Genomic DNA, 10,134 nt, shown 5'->3' with positions numbered 1-10,134 from the left:
CAGATGCCAAAGCCTTTGACTGTGTGGATCACAATAAACTGTGGAAAATTCTGAAAGAGATGGGAATACCAGAACACCTGATCTGCCTCTTCAGAAACTTGTATGCAGGTCAGGAAGCAACAGTTAGAACTGGACATGGAACAACAGACTGGTTCCAAATAGGAAAAGGAGTTCGTCAAGGCTGTATATTGTCACCCTGTTTATTTAACTTCTATGCAGAGTACATCATGAGAAACGCTGGACTGGAAGAAACACAAGCTGGAATCAAGATTGCTGGGAGAAATATCAATCACCTCAGATATGCAGATGACACCACCCTTATGGCAGAAAGTGAAGAGGAACTCAAAAGCCTCTTGATGAAAATGAAAATGGAGAGTGAAAAAGTTGGCTTAAAGCTCAACATTCAGAAAATGAAGATCATGGCATCCGGTCTCATCACTTCATGGGAAATAGATGGGGAAACAGTGGAAACAGTGTCAGACTTTATTTTTTGGGGCTCCAAAATCACTGCAGATGGTGATTGCAGCCATAAAATTAAAAGACGCTTACTCCTTGGAAGGAAAGTTATGACCAACCTAGATAGCATATTCAAAAGCAGAGACATTACTTTGCCAACAAAGGTTCGTCTAGTCAAGGCTATGATTTTTCCAGTGGTCATGTGTGGATGTGAGAGTTGGACTGTGAAGAAGGCTGAGCGCCGAAAAATTGATGCTTTTGAACTGTGGTGTTGGAGAAGACTCTTGAGAGTCCCTTGGACTGCAAGGAGATCCAACCAGTCCATTCTAAAGATCAGCCCTGGGATTTCTTTGGAAGGAATAATGCTAAAGCTGAAACTCCAGTACTTTGGCTACCTCATGCGAAGAGTTGACTCATTGGAAAAGACTCTGATGTGGGAGGGGTTGGGGGCACGAGGAAAAGGGGATGACAGAGGATGAGATGGCTGGATGGCATCACTGACTCGAAGGACGTGAGTCTGAGTGAACTCCGGGAGTTGGTGATGGACAGGGAGGCCTGGCGTGCTGCGATTCATGGGGTCGCAAAGAGTCGGACACGACTGAGTGACTGATCTGATCTAATCTGATCTGATAGTAAACAGTGAAGAGTTGAGCTCGTAACATTTTATTTCTTCCCTGGAGCAATTTGCACTTTCAACTTTGTAAAATCTATTTGCATTGGAGTCCAATCTGCCCAGCTAAGGCTATGAATTCCTTGAGAAAAAAATTTATGTCTCCTTCCTTTTTGAACCCTCAGTGAATTGCACATGGTAGGTCCTTAAAAAGACAACTGTTGGAACACATGAAAAGATGCTCAACATCACTCATTATCAGAGAAATGCAAATCAAAGCCACAATGAGGTCCCATTTCATGCCAGTCAGAATGGCTGCCATCAGAAAGTCTACAAACAATAAATGCTGGAGAGGGTGCGGAGAAAAGGGAACCCTCTTACACTGTTGGTGGGAATGGAAATTAGTACAGCCCTATGAGAACAGTGTGGAGACTCATTAAAAAACTGGAAATAGAACTGCCATACGACCCAGTGATCCCACTGCTGGGCATACACACCGAGGAAACCAGAATTGAAAGAGCCACGTGTACCCCAGTGTTCATCGCAGCACTGTTTACAATAGCCAGGACACAGAAGCAACCTAGATGTCCATCAGCAGACAAATGGATAAGGAAGACAATGGAATATTACTCAGCTATTAAAAAGAAGGTATTTAAGTCAGTTCTAATGAGGTGGACGAAACTGGAGCCTATTATACAGAGTGAAGTAAGTCAGAAAGAAAAACACCAACACAGTATATTAATGCATATATATGGGATTTAGAAAGATGGCAACAATGACCCTATATGCAAGACTATAAGCAGAAGAGACTCAGATGTAAAGAACAGACTTTTGGAATCTGTGGGGAAGGCAAGGGTGGGATGATTTGAGAGAATAGCATTGCAACATGTATATTACCATATGTGAAACAGATGACCAGTCCAAGTTTGATGCATGCAACAGGGCACTCAAAGCCAGTGCACTGGGACAACCCAGAGGGATGGGATGGGGAGGGAGGTGGAAGGGGGTTTCAGGACGGAGGACACATATACATCCATGGCTGATTCATGTCAATGTATGGAAAAACCACCACAATATTGTAAAGTAATTAGCTTCCAATTAAATAAATAATTTTTTTAAAGACAACTGTTGGGAAGAAATTTAATGACTCATCTACAAACCTGAGCATTTGAGTGTGTGTGTGTATGCATAAAAACTACATTGTCAAGGTACTACCACATGCCAGTCAGAATAGCCATCATTAAAAAGTCTACAAATAACAAATGCTGAAAAAGGTGTGAGAAAAGGGAGCTTCCTACACTGTTGGTGGAAATGTAAGTTGGTGCAGCCACTGTGGAAAACAGTATTGAGGTTCCTCCGAAAACTAAAAATGGAATTACTGTATGACCCAGCAATCCCACTCCTGTGCATATATCCAGACAAAACTATAATTTAAAAAGACATATGCACCCGTATGTTCATAGCAGCATTATTTACAATAGCCAAGACATGGAAACAACCTAAATGTTCATCTATGGATAGATGGATAAAGAAGATGTGGTGCATACATACAATGGAATGCTACTCAGCCATAAAAAGAGCAAGACAATGCCATTTGCAGCAACATGGATGCAACTATAAATTATCATGCTAAGGGAAGTGAATCAGAAAGACAAATGCATATGATATCACTTGTATGTGTAATATAAAATATGAACAAATGAACCTCTCTATAAAACAGGAACAGAATCAGGGACATAGAGTACAGACTGGTGGTTGCCAAGGGGGTGTGGGGACAGGATGGATTGGGAACATGGAATTAGCAGATACAAACTGGTATATACAGAATGGATAAACAGCAAGGTTACACTATAGCACAAGGAACTATATTCAATATCCTATGATAAACCATAATGAAAAAGAATGTATATATATATATATATACATACACACACACATATATATGTATAACTGACTCACTTTGCTGTACAGCAGTAATTAACACAATATTATAATTCAACTATATTTCATGAAAAAGAAATTTTTTTAAAAACTACATTGTCTTATTACTAGCAGCAGGGGTGCCTGGCATGGAGTAGTATGTGTGCTGGGCTCAGGGTTAGTGTAGCCTGTGAAGGATAAATTCAGATTGGGATGCACAATAAAAGCAGGGCTAGTTTGGAGACAAGGCCGTAGGGCTCCTCAGATTTGCTTGTAGGAATAGCCAGCCATGATGAAGGAAGGAGTCAAGACAAGGTACAGCTACAACACCAATGAGCTTAAGAAATTCTTGGAACTCTAGCTGCCCATCAGCTGAGGTCCAGTTTTTTCATCATGTAGTCAAGGACACCAGGGTCTGTTTCTTTGTGAAGGCAGCCAGTTCTGTATTTTCGAAGTTCAAGAACTCACCCTTGGAGAGTTTGTTATAATCTTGCCCAGTATACTTTAGGAAAACAGAAATCAGGGACGTACCATTCAGACTCTGCAGGGCTGGAGATCTTTGTGATGTTGCACATGAGCAAAGAACCACAGACTCTTAACTCAGAAATGGCACAGAGAGCTCCCCCCAGGGCTTTCTAAGGACGGTTTCTTTGATCAGGCCAGGACTCAAAGTCCAGTTCTTGCTCATTTTCATCCCAAGTGGTTGTGTATCAGGGGATTTTCTTATATTTACTGGTCCTCACCTTCAAGGTAAAGAAGTTTCTGAGGTTATAACTTGATGAAGTATCCAGTTATCAGACTCCCTGCGCGATCTCTGAAATCCTCACCCAAGGAAATGCTACAAGTGTACCATTAAGATGCATCACCATGAAGCCACTTAAGCAGCTTTGCAAACAATCACTTGCTCAAGACAAACAGTGATATATTACTGCTGGTGGGTTGGCTGGAAGGCTGATTTCATCTGTCAGTCACCTGTGTGTGCAGGAATCAGAGCATCAGAGTTGAAAACTGGTGAGTCAGTCAAATATTTAGAAACTGTTTTCAAGGCTTTTGTACTTTGCTCAAATCTATTTTTTTTTTAATTTCAGAGTAGGTCTTCATCTGATGTATCACAGAATTATCTGGTTACCCTAGGTCAGACAGAGAGCATGTGCTCACAAACTACCTGATGATTGTGATTTTGGTGGGAGGAAAATGTGGCCATGAGTTCAGAGGGTGACGTCAGGAGATAGTTTTTCAAAAGCACAGGCTGAAAGGAACATCGGCAGACTGGCAGATCTGTGCCGGGCAAAACTACCCAATGACCAGCAACAGAGAGTCACACACAGAAAAAATGGTGTTTCTGAACTTCCTCGAGAGTACCTGAGAGGTGTGGGGTGGGATAAACGTCTCCTCCACGGTGGCTTGCCACAGCCGCCGACGACCCAGCAGTCTCGTTTGCTTCGCTCTGCCCTGCCCTGCTAACCTTCCCCAGGCAAACCGTAGTCAATAAATGAGAATCCTCTTCTGCCATTTGAAGCCCTCATTCAATCCACTATTACTGACATTGAAAAGTGAGCTCTGAGGAGGGAAAAGAGGGAGAAACAGAATCCATTTTGCAAAAACAATGCCTAGAGATCGTATATAGTGCAAGTGTTGAAAAGTAAACTGTCCAAAAAGTGTCTTGGCTTTAAACCCACTGTAAAATCACAGTACACGCTCATTTTTTAATTTGTGAGGGTGAAATGAAAGCAGAAAGAAGGAAAAATACCTCTATTCATATCATCCAGACACAATTACTGTTAACTTTTTAGTCCAATTTAAGATCAAATTTGAGTTCCACTTTTTCAGTAGATCCAAAAATTAATTGCCTCTGTAACCTTTAAGGCTTATTCTTTGATACTGAACATTTACATTGCTAAGTGTGAGCAGAGGCAGATAACTAGAAAAAAATCAAAGTTACCCTAAGAAAAAAAAACAGGGACCAGAGAAAATCCCTGGGGCCAAGTTGCTTCGTTTGAAATGTTTCTCAAAGATATTCATACTTTCAGATTACCTGAACATGGTGGCCACTAAGGGGAATTTCATAAATGCAGTAGAACCTGGAAATCTACAACTGTTTCAATCTTCTCTGTACAGCTGTTTCCTAAAATTCATCAACAAGGGGCCATAAGGAGGCATTCTCCAGGCATGCTAACATTTCTACACTGAAGAAGACTGGGAAAATAATAAACTAAAAATCTCAAGTTGGTCCTACAGTACAGTAGTATAAATGACATCTAACTCAACCTGCCCTCATCACAGATCTGCAACCTCCTTCACTGTAAAATATTCTGAGCTGTGGCTCTATCTCGTACCAATGTGACATAAAAAATCTTCAAGTCAACAGAGATGCCAAAAACCACATCTCATGTCAAGTTTACAGGGAAAACTAAAGGTATCGCCACTGCAGTAAGGAAATATATTTTAAAAGATAAATGCATACAGTACTGAGGAAAAAGCTCAATAATAGGAAGGACATGCAACTCTGGTATTTGTGTTTCATTTATAGCCACAGTACAAGAATATCTATCAACTAGTGGAGTTTTACAAGAAGGCAGTGGCAACCGACTCCAGTACTCTTGCCTGGAGAATCCGATGGACAGAGGAGCCTAGTAAGCTGCTCTCCATGGGGTCACAAAGAGTCAGGCATGACTGAGTGACTTCACTTTTCACTTTCATGCATTGGAGAAGGAAATGGGAACCCACTCCAGTGTTCTTGCCAGGGACGGGGGAGCCTGGTAGGCTGCCGTCTATGGGGTCACACACAGTCGGACATGACTGAAGCAACTTAGCAGCAGCAGCAGCAGTGGAGTTTTAAGTTCAGAAATTTCTGCAAATGATGCCTCTTTTGATGTGCTTTTTAAAAAGAGGATACTATACAATTATATAGATCACATTATATAAAAATAAGTCCTTTCCAGAGCAATTAAGCAAGAAAAAGAAATAAAAGGCATCCAAAGTGGAAAAGAAGTAAAATTGTCACCATTTGCAGATAACCTACTATATAGAAAACCCTAAAGACATCATCAAAAACCAGTTATGACTAGCAAATGAATTCAGTTAAATTTCAGGATACAAATCAACACAAAAATCTGTTGCATTTTTATATATAGTAACAAACTATCAGAGAGAGAAATAAAGAAAACAATCACATTCCTTATTGCATCAAAAAGAATAAAATATCTAGGAATAAATTTAACCAAGAAGGTAAAAGACCTATACATTGAGAACACAGAGTACTATTAACCTCTGTTCCATCAATAATATGTTCAGTTATCATATGTCTATATTTCTACAGCTATTGAAGGAGTTTCTAAATACATGTATCACATATTTAGATATTTTCTTTAGGATATTGGAGTAATGGATCAATCACCATTATTATTATAAGTTAGAATAATAAAATGTTGCTTACACTAAAAAAAAAAAAAAGACCTATACATTGAAAACTACAATACAATAATGAAAGAAATTGAAGAAGACACAAACAAATGGAAAAATATTCTGTGTCCATGAACTTGGAAAAGCAATGCTGTTAAAATGTCTGTACTACTCAAAGCAATCTATAAATTCAGTGCAATCCTGATCAAAATTCCAATGGCACTTCCCAAATAAACAGAACAAATAGTCCTAAAAAAAAAAAAAAAACCACACCCAAATAGCCAAAGCAATCTTGAAAAAGAACAAAGCTGGAAGCATCACAATCTCTGATTCCAAACTAAAGCACAAAGCTATAATAATAAAATTCTGGCATAAAAGCAGACACACTGGTCAATGGAACAGAATAGAAAACCCAGAAACAAACCCCTGCAAATGTGGTCAATCAGTTTATGACAAGGGAGTCAAGAATACACAGTGGGGGGATTTCCCTGGTGGTCCAGTGGTTAAGAGTTCACCTTGCAGGGGAACATGAGTTCGATCCCTGATCGAGGAACTAAGACCTCACATACTGAGGAGCAACTGAGCCTGTGCTCTGCAACTAGACAGTCTGCGTGCTGCAACTAAGTCCTGACACAACCAAAGAAATAAATACCAGGGAAGCTCTGGTGGCTCAGACGCTAAAGAATCTGCCTGCCAGTCTGCGTGCTGCAACTAAGTCCTGACACAACCAAAGAAATAAATACCAGGGAAGCTCTGGTGGCTCAGACGCTAAAGAATCTGCCTGCAGGCAGGAGACACAGGTTCATTCAGTTCTGGGTTGGGAAGATCCTCTGGGGAAGGAAATGGCAACCCACTCCAGTATGACATAAATATTTTTTAAAAAGAATATACAGAGGAAAGTATACTCTCTTCAATAAATGATGTTGGGAAAACTGGACAGCCACATGCAAAACAACGAAACTCGACCACTATGTTACACCATACAGAAAAAGGAATGCAAAATGGATTAAGGACTGGAATGTAAAACCTGAAACCAGAAAACACCTACAGAAAACATAGGTTATATGTTCTCTGACACAGGTCTTGGCAATGACTTTTTGAATTTTATTCCAAAAGCAACAAAAGTAAAAATAAATAAGTAGGACTATGTCATATTAAAAAGCTCTGCACAGCAAAGGAAACCACCAAAAAATGAAAAGGCAACATACTTAATAGGATAAAAAACTGCAAATCACATACTGATAAGTGACTAATATCCAAAATATATAAAGAACTCATACAACTCAATAGCAAAAAAATCAATCCAATTTTAAAAATGGCAGCTCTATTAGACATTTTTCCAAAAAAGACATATAGAGGATCAACAGGTATGTGAAAAGATGCTCAACATCATTAATCGTCAGGGAAATGCACATGAAAATTACAATGAGGTATCACCTCATACCTGTTAAAATGGCTTTTGTCAAAAAGTCAAGAAATGGAAAGGGGAGGAGCCAAGATGGCGGAGGAGTAGGACGGGAAGAACACTTTCTCCCCCACAAATTCATCAAAATAGCATTTAAACGTTGAGTAAATTCCACAAAACAACTTCTGAATGCAGGCAGCGGACATCAGGCATCCAGAAAAGCAACCCAACTCTTCGAAAGGAGAGAGAAGAAATACAGCTCCACCCACCAGAACACCGACACAAGCTTCCCTGACCAGGAAACCTTGACAAACCACCTGTACAAACCCACACACAGCAAGGAAATGCCACAATAAAGAGAACTCCACAAACTGCCAGAATAAGAAAGGACACCCCAAACTCAGCAATTTAAACAAGATGAAGAGACAGAGGAATACCCAGCAGATAAAGGAACAGGATAAATGCCCACCAAACCAAACAAAAGAGGAAGAGATAGGGAATCTACCTGATAAAGAATTCCGAATAATGATAGTGAAATTGATCCAAAATCTTGAAATTAAAATGGAATCACAGATAAACAGCCTGGAGACAAGGATTGAGAAGATGCAAGAAAGGTTTAACAAGGACCTAGAAGAAATAAAAAAGAGTCAATATATAATGAATAATGCAATAAATGAAATTAAAAACACTCTGGAGGCAACAAATAGTAGAATAACAGAGGCAGAAGATAGGATTAGTGAATTAGAAGATAGAATGGTAGAAATAAATGAATCAGAGAGGATAAAAGAAAAACGAATTAAAAGAAATGAGGACAATCTCAGAGACCTCCAGGACAATATTAAACGCTACAACATTCGAATCATAGGGGTTCCAGAAGAAGAAGACAAAAAGAAAGACCATGAGAAAATACTTGAGGAGATAATAGTTGAAAACTTCCCTAAAATGGGGAAGGAAATAATCACCCAAGTCCAAGAAACCCAGAGAGTCCCAAACAGGATAAACCCAAGGAGAAACACCCCAAGACACATATTAATCAAAATTAACAAAGATCAAACACAAAGAACAAATATTAAAAGCAGCAAGGGAAAAACAACAAATAACACACAAGGGAATTCCCATAAGGATAACAGCTGATCTTTCAATAGAAACACTTCAAGCCAGGAGGGAATGGCAAGACATACTTAAAATGATGAAAGAAAATAACCTACAGCCCAGATTATTGTACCCAGCAAGGATCTCATTCAAGTATGAAGGAGAAATCAAAAGCTTTTCAGACAAGCAAAAGCTGAGAGAATTCTGCACCACCAAACCAGCTCTCCAACAAATACTAAAGGATATTCTCTAGACAGGAAACAGAAAAACGGTGTATAAATTTGAACCCAAAACAATAAAGTAAATGGCAACGGGATCATACTTATCAGTAATTACCTTAAACGTAAATGGGTTGAATGCCCCAACCAAAAGACAAAGACTGGCTGAATGGATACAAAAACAAGACCCCTACATATGTTGTCTACAAGAGATGCACCTCAAAACAGGGGACACATACAGACTGAAAGTGAAGGGCTGGAAAAAGATTTTTCCATGCAAATAGGGACCAAAAGAAAACAGGAGTAGCAATACTCATATCAGATAAAATAGACTTTAAAACAAAGGCTGTGAAAAGAGACAAAGAAGGTCACTACATAATGATCAAAGGATCAATCCAAGAAGAAGATATAACAATTATAAATATATACGTACCCAACACGGGAGCACTGCAATATGTAAGACAAATGCTAACAAGTATGAAAGGAGAAATTAACAATAACACAATAATAGTGGGAGACTTTAATACCCCACTCACACCTATGGATAGATCAACTAAACAGAAAATTAACAAGGAAACACAAACTTTAAATAATACAATAGACCAGTTAGACCAAATTGATATCTACAGGACATTTCATCCCAAAACAATGAATTTCACCTTTTTCTCAAGCGCACATGGAACCTTCTCTAGGATAGATCACATCCTGGGCCATAAAGCTAGCCTTAGTAAATTCAAAAAAATAGAAATCATTCCAAGCATCTTTTCTGACCACAATGCAGTAAGATTAGATCTCAATTACAGGAGAAAAACTATTAAAAATTCCAACATATGGAGGCTGAACAACATGCTGCTGAATAACCAACAAATCACAGAAGAAATCAAAAAAGAAATCAAAATTTGCATAGAAACGAATGAAAATGAAAACACAACAACCCAAAACCTGTGGGACACGGTAAAAGCAGTCCTAAGGGGAAAGTTCATAGCAATACAGGCACACCTCAAGAAACAAGAAAAAAGTCAAATAAATAA

This window comes from Bison bison, unplaced genomic scaffold (assembly GCF_000754665.1).
Source record: "Bison bison bison isolate TAMUID 2011002044 unplaced genomic scaffold, Bison_UMD1.0 scf7180017864531, whole genome shotgun sequence".
Taxonomy (NCBI): Eukaryota; Metazoa; Chordata; class Mammalia; order Artiodactyla; family Bovidae; genus Bison; species Bison bison.
This window is presented reverse-complemented; position numbering follows the sequence as displayed.